General features: G+C 44.2%; 1 long non-coding RNA gene across 1 annotated transcript in view; it reads right to left on the bottom strand.

Annotated features, from left to right (window-relative positions):
- Positions 1–729: 729 nt before the first annotated feature.
- Positions 730–15728, bottom strand: part of LOC136578858 (uncharacterized) — a 48974-nt gene continuing 33975 nt past the window's right edge. The window contains exons 2-3 of the long non-coding RNA XR_010786670.1: positions 2014–2070; positions 730–1566 (exon numbers count right to left, since the gene is read on the bottom strand). This is a non-coding gene — a long non-coding RNA (uncharacterized lncRNA). The remainder of the gene's footprint in view (positions 1567–2013; positions 2071–15728) is intronic.

Below are 15728 nucleotides of genomic sequence, written 5' to 3'. Positions count from 1 at the left end.
TATATATATATCTCATATCTCTCATAACGTATCATGTGGAGCCGATGACGAGAATGCAATATCTATAAGCCGACTAGGACCTTCGGTGCAGGCGGGTTACCATTATGGCGCATGGGGTTCCCGCTTAGCAACAGGTGAGTTCATTTTCACTCCATTATTTGATTGATACATTGGTCTCATGCTTGGTGGTGCAGATTACTTTTCTCTTTAACTAATCCCAAAAGATATTTGAAAGGGGAATTGTTTTTTAATTTTCCAAGTGGCAATGAAAAAGGTTACAAAGAGTTACTCAGGCAGACAGGGTCTGGGTTATTCAACGAAGTGTTGACAGCAGGAACAGTCCAGGTCCACCCACTGGACTTCTTGGACCTGTTTACATGCAGAGTGGGATATTTTAAAAGTATATTTTTCCAGTTATATTGGCTATAGGCAACATTACAAGATATGATTTGTAAAGAGCGCTACTTTATAATTCTGTAGCTCTATGTGGTTTAATCTGTTCAGAAATGTAGACAGGTTCCCTTTAATTCTGACATTTTTCAACACCCTGGAAACAAGTACGGATTTCTGATGTTTTAAGAGGGACCAGTTTATTATTTGATAACAGAATAAAAATTCATTTTCCATTTCTCCTCTCTTATAAATGTTTTATTTGCTGTTCAATTCTACGTTCAAAGCAGGACTGCTCAAATTAGTAACCCAAAATAAAAACTACCATTGCAAGAATTATATGTACCTTTTATATACTGATATACCAAAATGCATGGGACAGGAACTAATATAGTGGAGGATCTCCTCTAGCCCAACACATTGTGGCAACTTGATGTGGCATTAATTCCGCAAGTTGATGAAAGATGTTTGAAGTGATGTTGAGTTGTGCCATCTGGATAGCAACCCACAGCTCCGTGGTATTTGTAGGTTCAGGGTTTCGGGTATGAAGGGACCTCTCCATCACATCCTATAGATGCTTGAGTGAGCTCTGTCAGGCGAATGTGCAGGTCACACCATTTGTAGGAACTCTCTTGAAAGCTTTTTGAACCAGTTCTGGAGAACTTGTACCTGATGGCTCAGTGGATTATCCTGCTGGAATATCCCATTGTGGAGTACATGAAATCCATGAAGGGCTGCAAAAGGTCACCAAGCAGTAAAATGTAATGATCATTGGTCAATTACATGTTTTACATGGACCAGTGGACCCAACCTATGCCGTGAGAATACATCCACACCTGTATGGACACACCACCAGCCTGCACAGTGCCTTGTTGACAACTGGAGTCCATGGCTTCATGTGGTCTGCATCACAAATGAACTCTGCCATCAGCCCCAAAGTAACTGGTACCGTGACTCGTTGGACCACAACACATGTTGCTAGACCTCTAGAATCCAGTTAGCAACCTCAGGAGTCCAAGTGAGGCGCTGTGTTTGTTGTCGTGGTGTTATCACAGGGCTCTTTAGTGGGTCTTCTGCTCCTATATCCCATGGAAGATAAAGAACGTTGTACTGACTGGTGGGATATGCATGTTGGACCTCCTGCATTGAATGGAGATGTGATTTCTGCTGCAGTCTCTTGGCAGAGAAGAGAAAGAAATACACCAGTAATTTATCAAAAGGTAGAAGATGAGTAAAACCAATTAATTTACAACACGGGATAATTCAGAGATATGTGAAGTGTTCACATTTTATGTAACAGTATTATGGCTGCAGTTACTAGAAGAATTGTGGGTCTCAAGCCAGAAGCACTAGATTGAAATGTCATCTTGTAGTGTGACTGCTAAAATGCAACACATTTCAAGTAGTCAAACGAGTTTATTGTAATTTGCATGTAGGCCTGAAGGCACTAGGATAGTCAGTACGTGACAAAGGGAAAAATAACAAACACACTGGGGGACACTTAGCCTCTGGTGATAGTTTGAAGACATCAAAATGGAGAGGGGAACACAAGGACACTTGATCTTGTGGAGAGAAAAGGACAGTCAGTCATGACAAAGGACACACTCACTGGAGGACACTTACCCTTTGGCGACAGTTCTACCGACATCAAAGGGGAGAAGACACACAAAGGCTTTCTTCCTGTGGAGAGAAAAGGACAGCCAGTACTCAACAAAGGTCTTGGGAGGAGAAAACACAATGTAGTAAAGAATACACAACGGTATAAACATTTCATCCACTGGACACAAAAAGACAGTCAGTGCCTAACAAAGGACAATTTCAGGAGCACACACACAAATATATCAAGAACACTTAACCTTTGGTGAGGTGTCCTTCTCCCCTTTGATGTCAGTAGAACCAACAAAAAAATACAACAGTCTTCATCCTGTTAAGGACGAGAAGAGGACAATCTAAATCTGAAAACAACACACTCACACATTTACACATTTGCACTGGAGAACACTAAGGCCTAATGCACACGGGTGGATTTTTGCTGCTGAATCTGGGGCTGGTGTCTGCCTCCGAATTCCGCAGCAATAACCCTCCATAGCATGCAATTTCAGATGGGCCGCGAATTCCACGGGAAAAGCAGGAGTTTAAAAAAATCTGTACTGCGCATGTCTGCCGGCAAGCCATGTGGACCATCCACAATAGAGAGAACTCAGAAGAAGAAAAGTCCACACAGATGCCACCGCCTGCACACACAGGTACGCAGGGTCACCCGCCGCAGACACGGATGGTTTTTGTGTGAGATTTCCCACGCGGAATCCATGTGTGCCGTGTGCATGAGGCCTTACACTTGGGTTACTGTATTTGCATCAAATGGGGGGACAAAAAGACAAAAACTGATAAAGGACAAATTCACGCATGCACAGGGCCAGTATTAGAGTGAAGGCAGACTGGGCAATTGCCCAGGGATTCTTATCCCCAAAGAAAACCCCTTGTTCAACCTATACCTCCCCGAGTCTTTCTGACTGCACAATAGAACTTGGGCCCTGATGTGAGAAGATTGTGTCAAAAGTAACTCTCAGGGCAAAAAGAGGACATAATATTGTGAGGGGCAATATTACATTATTAGGACACTATTAGATTATGTGGTACATAGCGGGTAGTATTAGATTATGTGAGTACAAAGGGGACTCTGTTACATTATGGTAGCACACGGTGGGCACTATTATATTGTGGGGGACACTTTTACCTTATAGGACACAAAGAGCTGATGAAGCTGAGGAGGGTCTAAAGTCAAACAATCTAAGAGCAGTATACAAAGCAGTCGCCAGAATCCGAGGGTCCTCAGGGACCAGCCGGCATACGCCAATTCACAAGTCTGATGGCAGCCCTTGTACCAACCATGACGAGACACTTCAACACTGGCGTGAACATTTCTCATCCTCCCTAAACCATCCACCGGCAAACCCGTGCCATGACCTCGATGACCTTGCATCCGTTGCTGTGGATGACCATTCTGTGCCTGCGGATGCTCCTTCATGGGAAGAGCTTCATTCTGCTATTCAGAAAATTAGATACAGATGGCATTCCACCCGAACTGATGAAATGTGCAATTGAGCCGATAAGCGCTGCTTTACATCAACTATTTCTGCGCATTTGGTCTTGTGGGAAAGTCCCCGTGGAATGGAAGGAAGGCATCATCCCCGCCCTGTACAAGGGAAAAGGCCCAAAAACAACCTGCACTAGCTACAGGCCGATAACGCTCCTCTCCGTTCCCGGCAAGGTTTCGCGCATGTTCTACTCTCAAGGGTACAACCACTCCTGACCTCCAAGCGGAGACCCCAGCAGTCAGGCTTCATGGCAGGCCGCTCCACCAGGGATGTCTGGTGTTCGACAAGGTTGCGTCTTGGCTCCTGCACTCTTCTGCAGGGCCATGGACTGGATTCTTCAGTGTATTTTCCAACGTAATGGGGTCACTCTTCTGGAGTACCACTTTACCGACCTGGACTATGCCGATGATGTTGCACTTTTGGATGTCACATCTAATAATCTGAGACACTCATTAGAACAGTTCGATTTTGAGGCATCCTGTCTTGGGCTTCACATCTCCTGGCAAAAAACCAAGCTGCAGAATCTAGGAGCTGGCGCAATCCCTCCGGATCTAGACATAAACAGACAGAGAGTCGACGCTGTCAGTGAGTTCTTGTACCTCTGCAGCGTTCAGCACACATATGGGAGGGGGCTTTCAGACATCCTGCGGAGAATAGCGCTGGCAGCCTCAGCGATGAGGTCCCTGGATAAACTCTGGCAGAGGCAGAACATAACACTCAGGACAAAGATTCGATTCTACCACACCTGCGTTATGCCAATATTATTGTACGGCTCAGAGACTTGGACCTTGCTGTTGCATACCACTGAGCATCTGGAGTCCTTTCACATGCGATGCCAATGCCAGATTCTCCGTGTCCATTGGTTTGACTTCATCAGAAACAGCGAGATACAGGCTTGCACGGGGCTTGAGTTAATCACAAAAACAATAACAAGGAGAAGACTCGCACTTTTTGGTCATGTTGCACGCTTGTCAGAAGCTGTTCCGGCCCACGGTGCTCTAACCGCAGCAATTGCTAGGAAAATTGAGAGAAGACCCCCTGCCGGATGGCGGAGGCCCCCTGGTCATCCGCGGCACTCGTGGGTGCAACAGATAGTCAACGGTACCTCCTCCGACATCAACACCGAATGGAATAATGCTCTTGGTTGTGGTTATTCTAGATCGGCGCTACGGACCCTCCTTGTCCAAGCGAGATAACTAACTAACTAACACAAAGAGAGCACTATTATCTTATATAGACGCAAAGGAAAAACTATTACCTTATAATGGATCCAAAGGGGCACTATACCTTGTGGGGGCCTAAAGGGGCACTATTACCGTACAAAGCCACAAAAGAAGCACAATTACTTTGTGGGGACACAAAAGGAACACCATTTGTTTGTATAGGAACTATTACAAAGATGACACTATTACCTTGTAGGTGCATATATAAGGCACTATTACTTTATATAGGTAAAAGGGGACAGTTTTACCATGTGGGGCACAAAGTGAGCACAACTACCTTATATGGGCACAAAGAGAACACTGAGGACACTATTACTCTCTGGGGGTACAAAGGGGAGACGTATCTTATGGGGGAACAAAGGGGTCATTATTACTTTCTATGGGCATGAAAAAGGCACTCTTATCTTATGAGGACACAATAGGGTATTATTACCTTGTGGGGAGACAAAGGGGGCACTATTACTTTCTGGGGACACAGTGCTGTACTATTACCTTATATGATGAGCACAAGAAGGCCACTATTATCTTATGGGAGCACAAAGGAGGTACTATTACATTGTGGGCCACTAAGGGGGCATTATAAGGGAGTGGCAGGATGGGGATAGTGTACAGAGATGAGTTGCGTCTGGAAGAAGTTTCTCATGTCGGTCTGGGTTCAGAAACAGAAGAAAAAGGAATGTGAACAATTTAAGTCAAAGAAGATATCATCTGCTTACTTTTGTGGATTTACAGCTTACTTGATACACTGATAGATAATCTTTATGGCCACACATGGTAAACCTTTGGCAGACAACATCATTCTCCATGCCAGAAGTAATAATCCCGGGAGGGGAGCCAATACTTGATGCAGATGTTGCCCTTGGTCAGACTTCAACCAAAGATCTCTAAGCACTGAGCCACCATGCACATGCTTTGCACAGATGGACGGTAGAATCTTAGAATAATTTCTGATGGGTGGGCACAATAAAACCAGGTCCGACACTGGTACTGTATATGTTGAGAACAAACGAACAGCTGGATTTAGCATTGGATTTCATCATGTCTACCATTTGGAGCCCTGTTTGTCTTCTTATCTCTGACTTCCTGTCTTCTCACATCCCTACTAATATTTTCTCTGCCATTTTCAGTGATTACTTTATATCTTCATTCCCCTATGTTTTTCGTTTCAGGGACAACCAGAAGCCATATCCTTCATGCTGAATAGATCAATCCTTCATATAAACAATGTAAAAGAGAACATTGCGTTATTGTATTCCTGAGAGTATTCTTGGATTTAATGAATGATATAGACACAAAGTGACAAGGCACTCAGTGCCGAAGGTCTCGTCTCTTTTGTGAATTTAGATTAAGTCCCTCATGGCTCCTATTATATTTCTTTGGGATGAACGTGAGAACGTTGATGAGAGCATCATATAATAGTGTGCCCAGATAACATGCAATATGATGTGGCAGCCCATTGAGCATTCAGAAAGTTCTTGAGCCAAGGACTGTATTTCATGCCTCCACAACAACTATCAAGGATCTTAAGGCTTTCTAAGATTCTAAAATGCTGCTGTATGTAATGCCAAAAATAACCTTGAAAAGTAAGGCTCTGTTCACATCTGCGCCCATCTTACATCTCAAGAGCCAGACTTTGTTAATGCTATTGTAACACACCCTTCTGTTGTGAAGTAATGAGTAATACCTCTTGTAAGTTTACAGAGAATTAGTTTTAACTGAAGGTAAAAAGATTATACAAAAAATCTTTTGTAGCTTTCACTTCTGATAAATAAAACCTCTTTTTGTGATACCTTTAACAAAAGTATGATTACCATGACAGTAAGAGAAAGTTCTTTCACATCCTATGTAGAATATAGAGTTGTAACCAAAATTATTCAACCCCCGTTGCAAATTACATTTTTGTCAAATTAACAAAAAGAACAATTGAAATAGCTCAACACAACTAATATAACAAGTGGTTTCTCCAAATTCAACATAAAATGCCACTTTCAATGACTACCGAAGTCTCAAAATTATGTAAGCCCTTGAATAGGATCCCTTATAAGAGCAAACATCTGTTTTGGCATCCCAAGAAGAAAATTATATAATATACAGTATATATATATAGTGGTAGCTTGGGGATTATTCATACATGGCCTGCCATCTTTCCTCCTCCATAAGATGGGTGGCAACACCTCAGGAAAATCACATCCAGGTGAAAGTAAGTCCATTGACTCTCTCAAAATCAGGATATCAACAATATTCTGCTCATATGTTCTCTCTGAAACCACTTTTAGGGCAGCAACACCTATATGCTCTTCTCTGGGGGCCACACAGGCCCTTACCTCAGAGAGGGCAGTCTCCTCCAGCACTGAGGTATTCCACAACCATGATGTAAGTCTTGGAGCGTCCTTCCTGTCAGACTTGGTGCCTTTCCAGCTTGGCCCGCACCAGACCTCGGACTTGCAGCCCTCTCAGCTCCTTCTTCTGAGCTGTCTGTTCCCCCTCTGAAGCGATGTGGTTGTAGGTTTTAACTCCTCCAAACCTCCCCCTCTACAGCTGTCCCAGCACATTGGTAGTCAGTCTGCCTGTTTTCCAGCCCCCTACAGACTATCCTGTCTACTGGACTACTGCAAAATATATACAGTCCCCATTCCACAAAATTTGGGACACTGTAAAATGTAAATAAATCTAAAAAAAAAAAAAGAATGCAAGGATTTGGAAATCTCATATAACCATATTTTATTCCCAATAGAACATGTTTCAGAAGTTAAAAATTAGACATTTTTCCATTTCAGCATCTTCTGTGGGCCAAAGCCCATTTAAAATGAACTGAGGCAAAATGGAAAACTGTTCTGTGGTCAGATGAATCAAAATTTGAGATTCTATTTGGAAACCAAGGACGCCATGCCCTGTGGACTCAAGAGGAGAGGGACTTGTTATCAGCGCACATTTAAAAAGCCTGCTTCTCTGATGGTCTGGGGTTGCATTAGTGCCTATGGCATGGGCAGCTTACACATCTTGAAAGGAACTATTAATGTTGACCAGCATATAGAGGTTTTAGAACAACATCTGCTCCCACCCAGGCAACATCTTTTTCAGGGAAGGCATTGTATATTTCAGCAAGACAACGCTAAACCACATACTGCATCCATCACAACAGCATGGCTTTGCAGAAGAAGAGTCGCTGCCTGCAGTCCGGATCTTTCACCAATAGAAAACATTTGGCGCATAATGAAAAATGCAGCAAAGAAGAACCAGGACTGTTGAGGAGCTAGAATCCTAAATCAGAGAAGAATGGGACAACATTCTTCTCCAAAAACTGCAGCAATTGTTCTCTTCACTTCCCAGACACTTGCAGACTGTTGGAGGATGCTACACAATAGTAAACATGGCTCTGGCCCAACTTGTATAAGAGGCGTTGCCATCAATTTCTAATTTTTTTTTTCATTAAATGGAAAAATGTCTCCCTTCTACCTTCTTATAATATGAATCTATAAGATTTCCAAATGATTGCATTTTTATTTCTTTACATTTACTTACATTTTACACAGCGTCCCAACCTTTTTGGAATTTGGGTTGTATTCATACACACACAGTACCAAACTCATGACATAAATACAGCATGAACCAACCTTAGTATATAGATACAATACCAGAGCCAGTAGCAGAACTAAGTGACGATGTTGCAGTGGGCGCCAATGCGCTGACAGGGGGCTCTTGCTTTTGTATAACCATTAGTATGCCATTCTTTATATATACATAGTAGATTCTTTCTATGGACTAGCAAAGTCAACTATTCTATTCCATATAATAAAAAGGTATACCAAAGTATACTAGCCAAACAGAGAGCAAAAGGCCTTTTGGCCTCCACTGGGTGAATGGAGCTCTATGGATATGCTTAGAATTAATGTTGGGAGCTCTTCCCGGTGTACACGCTAAGCGTAGGTCATTAAATGAGATGTGAACAAGGCTTAAAAGTCAACAAAAATCATAGGGGCAATAAGGAAGCACTGAATTCAATGGCATTTGCCATTTATTGCTCCTACAGTGCCCATTCCATTCAATTGCCACTCATTGTCTCTTTAGTGCCCTTCTTTTCAATGCCGCTTTGGTACCCATTTGCCATTTATTGCCCTTTAGAATCTTTTTGTGCCACAGATATATAGTGCTTCTGTAAAGCAATAGTGCTGTCTTTGTGCCCATAAAACAATAATGCCCGCTTTGTGAATCATCCTCCTCTGTGTCCTCCCCTTTGATGTTGTGATGCACTAGAGTGAAAGAGCTGGAAGAAGGATGATTTGTGTAATTACACAATGCAGTACCATATCTGTCTGCATAACCCTAAGGCCTCGTTCAGACGAGCGTGGTTTACATGCTGTTACAACAGCGTATAAAGCACGTTTCTATAGCAACCAAAAGGTTGCTATGCAAGTGCTCTCATGGAGTTTTTTTTACCAGCGCAGAATCTGTGCTGGTAAAAAAGATGCGACAGCAAGTGCTGACTCGCCTGTCAACTCTATGCTGCGCCGCTGTCCTTGGTGCTGACAATCAGCTCCTATTGGAGATGTGGCAGCTCTGCCTACAGCATGGACAAGTGAATGGGCTGCTCTGCGGAGCACTAAGCAGCTCATTCATCACAGATTTCCTGCGTTTCAGCAGCGTGGTTTACACACTGTTGTAACAGCGTGTAAACCACGCTCGTCTAAATGAGGCCTAAAGGGGAGGATTGCTTCAACCCCTATAAACTGGTGGCTAGTATGATCTGCGACTTCACAGGTTGTGCATAGCTAAGGTTGACCAAGCAGAGGTCATATCTGGAACCATGGTGTATGAGGGGGTCCAAATCTGCCACACTAGAATACACTGGTTTTATAAATGATACATGGTACCTTGGTGGCTCTCCAATAAGTCTTGCCAAGGATGTTCAAGTTATACCTCTGCTTCACCCTGAGTCTTTAGAATTTGCATATAATATAATTAAGAACTCTATTCAGCAAAAACTTTATAGAATACATTTCTGCTGGATACAAAGTCATCACACAATAAGGTTAATTCTTCCGCAAATAATTCAGCTCCTCCAGCATGCAAATTCTTCTGAGCACAGGTTTTGTCACTTGTCTGTTTGGCATCTTATTTGATGTAATTATTCTTCGTTAGACTACAAACCCTTTTTCTAATTGACTTTCTTAACTTGGGAGTTATTTGTATTCCCATAATCCATAACTGTATTAGAAGAGTAATTTATTCCAACAATTCATCAAATGTCTTGATGAATGCAAAATACGACATGAAAGGTGACAAAAACAATTCACAATTCCTATAGTATAAAGTGAATGTAATACAGTAACACAGCATGAAATATATAATTAATGCTGCAAAATAAAATATGTGCCCCCAGGAAGAGGATCTCAAAAAGATGAGATATTTTATAGTTTATTATTCTCTTCATTCAGATTTTTTTTTCTCTTATTTACTGTTTTAGGTGCTTTCAGACATGCGTGTGCATACATAGGTGTGCACAAAACCACAAAAAAGTCTATTAGAACCATGGGTTCCCTATGGTGTGTTCACATGTTCAAATTTTACAGGTGTGCAAACACACGTACCTGCAAAACATAGGACATGCGTGCACCATAGGTCTGTAGTGCCCGTCAATATTTCCCAGCGGGGAGTCCCCTTGTCACTGAACACTGTAACAGCACTGTCACATTGATCAGTGCCACGAGCACTCCCCGATGGGAGTAAAGAATCCCCTGCCACAGCTGTCACAGAGGATCACCATGTTCTCCTATTACTTTCAATGGGACCGGCGCTTCTGCAGTCCCATTGAAAGCAATAGGCTGCCAGCAAGCCCTGCAGGGATTTTCAGGGGAAGGGCTTTAAATATAAGCACTTCCCTGAAAATCATTCATAGAATGTGTTAAAATTAAAAAAATATATACTCACCTCTCTGCAGCTGCCGGGGCTCAGGCACGTCCAGCCGCGTCTTCTCCCTACACTGCTCTGAATCTCTTTCAGCATGTGGGGATTTTTAATCCCCACCTGCTGAAAGGGCTGTATCTGATTGGCTGAGCACTCAGCCAATCACAGGCAGCGCTCAGCCATTCATTGAATGACAGCTGAGTGCTGCCTGTGATTGGTCACAGCGCTCCTCCAATCACAGGCAGCGCTTGGCCATTCATTGAATTCAAGATACAACAATACCGGCATGTGATACCAGGAAGTGGCACACAGCAGGAGGTGAGTATTTTGTTTTATTTTTATATACAACGTGCCCACCCCCTCCTCCCATTCCCGGGGCGCTGCCAGCAATCTTAGGGGTACTTGGACAACCCCTTTAAGAAAAGGGGTGTGCTGAGAGGTGGGCAGCTTACTCACATTTATTGAATGGCAGTCACATACAATAGGGGTGCTCAAGATGCACCTGCAGCATAGACAGAGCCTGTGTGATTCTGTCGCAGGGCAAGCAACATCCTTTTCAAGTGATGACAGCTAAGGCGACATAAAGAAGGGGTGGGCAAGGGAAACACAGAACAGCGAACGCCTATAATAACGGGCTAGGCTAGGTAGACTAATTGTGTCTGGGAGACTGGTGTTGCTTGGTGGCTGCAGACACAGAATTGTTCTGTCGGGGGCCCTCTTGAGCCTATGGAAACCCGGGGGCTCCCTGAATAAGGGAGAATGTGGACCCTGGAGTTAGAGCTCCAGTGCTCAAATTTCAGTCTGGCCCTGACTGTTGATAGAGTCTGCTCTCCCTGGGCTTGTACGACAGTTGTGTTGCCATTATTCAATGGCCAGTATGTGGGGAAATCTCAATACAATATACCGGTAGTATAAAAATTGTTGACAAATACAGAATGAAAGTCTTTTTTTGCTACTTATCTCCATTGTCTGTGTGTGGTGTTGCAGCTCAGCACCACTTAAATGGGATGCAATACCAGACATGATCAAGGACAGAAGGTATGGAAATAGAAATATGAAAAACCTATATAAAATAGACAAACCTGATTTCAGCAAAGCCTCAGATGGGTAAAAGGAGAAGAATCATGATTTAAAGCAGAGAACTAGATAAAAAAGATTATTTAATATGTCATAGATACATATCACCAACTACCATGTGCTATTTGCAATATTGGTGTCTTCTTATGTGGCAAAGAGGCCTTTGGGTGACTGCTACCCCCTATAGCTAAGCCCAGGGGTGGCTCTAGCCTTTCTGCTATCTGAGGCAAATATCAAATTGGAGATTAGCGACCCCCTATATTGGTGGCCCCAGTAGTAATAGCGACCCCCTATATTGGTGGCCCCAGTAGTAATAGCGACCCCCTATATTGGTGGCCCCGGTAGTAATATCAACCCCCTATATTGGTGGCCCCAGGAGTAAAAGCAACCCCCACAGTGGCCTCGGTAGTAATTATTGCGGCCTCGGCAGCAATAGCGACCCCCTATTGTGGCCCCGGTAGTAATAGGTGACCCCAGTAGAGAAAGCGGACCCCTATTGTGGCCCTAATAGTGACAGCGGCCCCCTGCTGCGGCCCCAATAGTGACAGCGGCCCCAATAGTGACAGCGGACCCCTGCTGCGGCCCCAATAGTGACAGCGGCCCCCTGCTGCGGCCCCCTGCTGCGGCCCCAATAGTGACAGCAGCCCCCTGCTGCTGCCCCAATAGTGAAAGCGGCACCCGGCTGGTAAGTAACTGAGCTGCAGGGACCACAGCAGAGCACACCTAATGACAGCCAATTGGGCGGTAGGGGTGTGACAGGGCCATCCCTGTATCTAAGCCTTGTCACGCCTCTACCTTCTGATGGAATTTCCAGCCAGAGAGCCGTGGCACCCCTGGCAGCCTCTCGTGGCACCCTGGTGGGGAATAACTGCTCTAAAGACTATACAGTGACTACAGAACTGCTCAGATGCAACCAATGGCAGAATAAACGATGACATTGTGACTCACACAACATCACCTCTAATTTGCATTGTTGTTTTCTTCTCCATCCCGTCCAGACTGAAATGACCACTTTTCCTGGATACAATTTCTCTCTTCAGAGGTTACCACACTGATGTCTTTAACTCTTTGCTTTTTCATATCCGTAATCCCTATATTAAGATAAACTTTTATCAGTGCCACACATCATTTCTCCCAAACAGTGCAACTCACAGTGCCCCCTGAGTAATGAACACCACACCGCTCTGTCCCCCTGTAGTAATATATAGCCATACTGTCCCCCTGTAGTAAATACGGAGCTTTACTGTCCCCTTTAGTAATAAATAGCCATCATGCCCCCTGTAGTAATAAATAGATGTACTGTCCCTTGCAGCAATAAATAGTAATAATGCCGCCTGTTGTAACAAATATCCATAATGTCCCCAGTAGTAATCAATAGCCATAATTTCCCCTGCTGTAGTAAATAGCCATAATGCTCTGTTTAGTAATAAATAGCACAAATGCCCCCTGTAGCCCCCTGTAGTAACAAATAGCCATAACGCACCCTGTAGTAATAAGTAGTAATAAATAGCCATAATGTCCCCTGTAGTATTAGCCATACTATTCACTGTAGTAGCCATAATGTCCCCTTTAGAAATAGCCATCTTGTTCCCCATAGTAAAATAATAAAGTCACTCACCTGCTCGGATGGCACATTCCGTCCATTGCCTGGCCTCTTCTGCCTGACATCCTGCAGAACGATGCAGGCAATGTGAATACATCATTGCGCTACCTGCGTCATATAGAAAGTGCCAGGCGGCAGTTCAGGAAGTCCAGCATGGCTTCCGGCACCAGTGCTGCTACGGTTTATTGTATCCGCATCTTAAAGATACAAATATAATTAACTTCAAATTCAAATATGGAGATAAAGCAGGCAGTAGCTCTTTTAAATTACCCCCCCCCCCCTGCAGTGGGGGAGGGCTACAACAGGGGTAGATGTTTCCTGGATATACCTCAGGTTTAACCCTTTCCAATCCACTGTTTGACATCTGAAGACATTATGATTTAAGGCTGTACAGATCCGATGTTGGTAGACTTCCGTCGGGGGTCCTCTTACTGTATATTGCCAGCCTCTCTGCTGTCTGAGCCTCTCCAACGTGTCACCTCATGCAGTACTGGCTTTAGCCAGCATATAGCGCCGTTGTATAACGGCAGAAAAGAGTAAGCCCCCTAGGAAAACCAGGATACAAATTGGATTGGAAAGTGTTAATGTGCCCCTGTATTTTATGATGTTTTTCTGCTGATTTTATAATAGGTGTATTGTCACTTTAAGAGGTGGGTCGGGGCTGCGGTGCAAACAGGAAGGTCGCATGTTTCATGTTCTTCAGAGGAAACAGTTACTGAGCAAGCCAGACATATTTTCTGTTCCTGCCATTGGGAAGCAGCACTGTGAATTGGCTCCTTCGGAGGCTCAATGAGCGGCCTGGGCTTTTGGGACTGAGTTCATTATTCCCCAACACCATCAGAACGATCCCAATTAGAGAACATTCTTTTACCACCAGTTAGTTTGTGTAACGGTTCACTACAATTTAACTTCTGTGCCCCAGAGAACCCGGAGACTGAACCAAGCCATCATATTGTTAACTAAAGGTTGTATTACAGCATGGAACCAGGCTATTTTGACTTTGATAGGGAAAGAGACATGCTAGCTCGGGTATACGTATATCTGGCCCCAGCACGACCGATAGGGTGTAGCAGCTTGAGGGAAGTAGAGAGAGAGGAAAGGCTCACCTGATCTTAGGCCCAAGAGGGATGTCCAACTCAAGAAAGTGTATGTGCCTGTGGCATATTATCCATTGAGAGAGGCCCTACCACCATCACCGATGACGCCTTCTTCAGGATCACCTGAGGCAGAGTATTCAACTCACAGACAGCCTTGTCCCTGGTTAAGCCCTCTCTAATAATCAGGAGCAGTTACCAGTCACCAGATCTCAATCCAATTAAGAACATTTAGGATGTGGCAGAATAGAAGGACTGGAGGGATTCACCCCATTCTCCCACCAACCTGCTCCCCTCTTAGGCCTCATGTCCACGGCACGCACAAAATCCAGCACTGCAACGGCCAGTGAGCCCTGCCTACCTGCACTTCACCGGCAGTGGTGTCTGTGCGGATCCCTCCACTTCTGGGTTCGCTGTACTGTGTATGGTCTTCACGGCTTGCCATCAGACATGTGCAGTACAGGTCTTTTTTTTTCAAATCTCCTGTTTTTTCCGCGGATCTGTAGCACATCCGTAGTGTCAGCTGCGAGTGTGCCACGGATCAGACGGCTTCCTTTGAACTCAATAGAAGCCGTCTGTGCTGGACCCGCAGAAAAATAGAGCATGCCATGATTCGTTTTCTGGACCAAAAGGTCCGCAAGTCAAATCTGCATGTTTTAATCCATTTGCGGATGCCTATGCATCTGTATGGGTGTCTTGATTTGCAGATTTCCCACACGGGTGCCAGGCGCGAATTATGTAAATTGGACCAGCCCATGGACATTGGGCCTTATTCTAAATGGAAAAATCCACACAAAATTGGCTTTTTAAGTGGGGAAGACCACAGCTTTATTAACCAAACCATTTATAACAATTTTAAAAAACAATCAAAAATGTATCAAATCTTTAAGTAATCCTCTAACTCTTCCCATGCTTGAAAACACCCCTGATTTTCTTTGAGTCCGAAAGGCGTTAGAAAGCCCCCGATATAACTCAGGCTTGTAAATCACCCTTACCTAATCCAATTGCTGGCATGGAAAACAATATCCGCCTACACCTCCGCTGTGACGACTTACGAAACTTCTGCATTCCATCTTCACTCTGACATGAACCTTTTGTGCCCCTTCCCTTGGGCAGGCGGGCAGGTGTCTTCTCCACAGCTCCCAGGTTCCAACTGCTGCTTGCTCCTTTCTTCTTCCTCTTAACTAACCCTGCCTCTTCCTATTGCTACACTCCACCCCCTCTAACTATAGGTCGCTGGCCCCTCTAACCTAGTCCCCCCCCCCCCCCCCCCCCAAGGCAGCTTCATTATCTATTCTGCTGCTCTACAATCCTCAGCATAAAATGGGTTTTCCAATTA

The sequence above is a fragment of the Eleutherodactylus coqui genome, chromosome 9, assembly GCF_035609145.1.
Source record: "Eleutherodactylus coqui strain aEleCoq1 chromosome 9, aEleCoq1.hap1, whole genome shotgun sequence".
Classification (NCBI taxonomy): Eukaryota; Metazoa; Chordata; class Amphibia; order Anura; family Eleutherodactylidae; genus Eleutherodactylus; species Eleutherodactylus coqui.
This window is presented reverse-complemented; position numbering and strand designations above follow the sequence as displayed.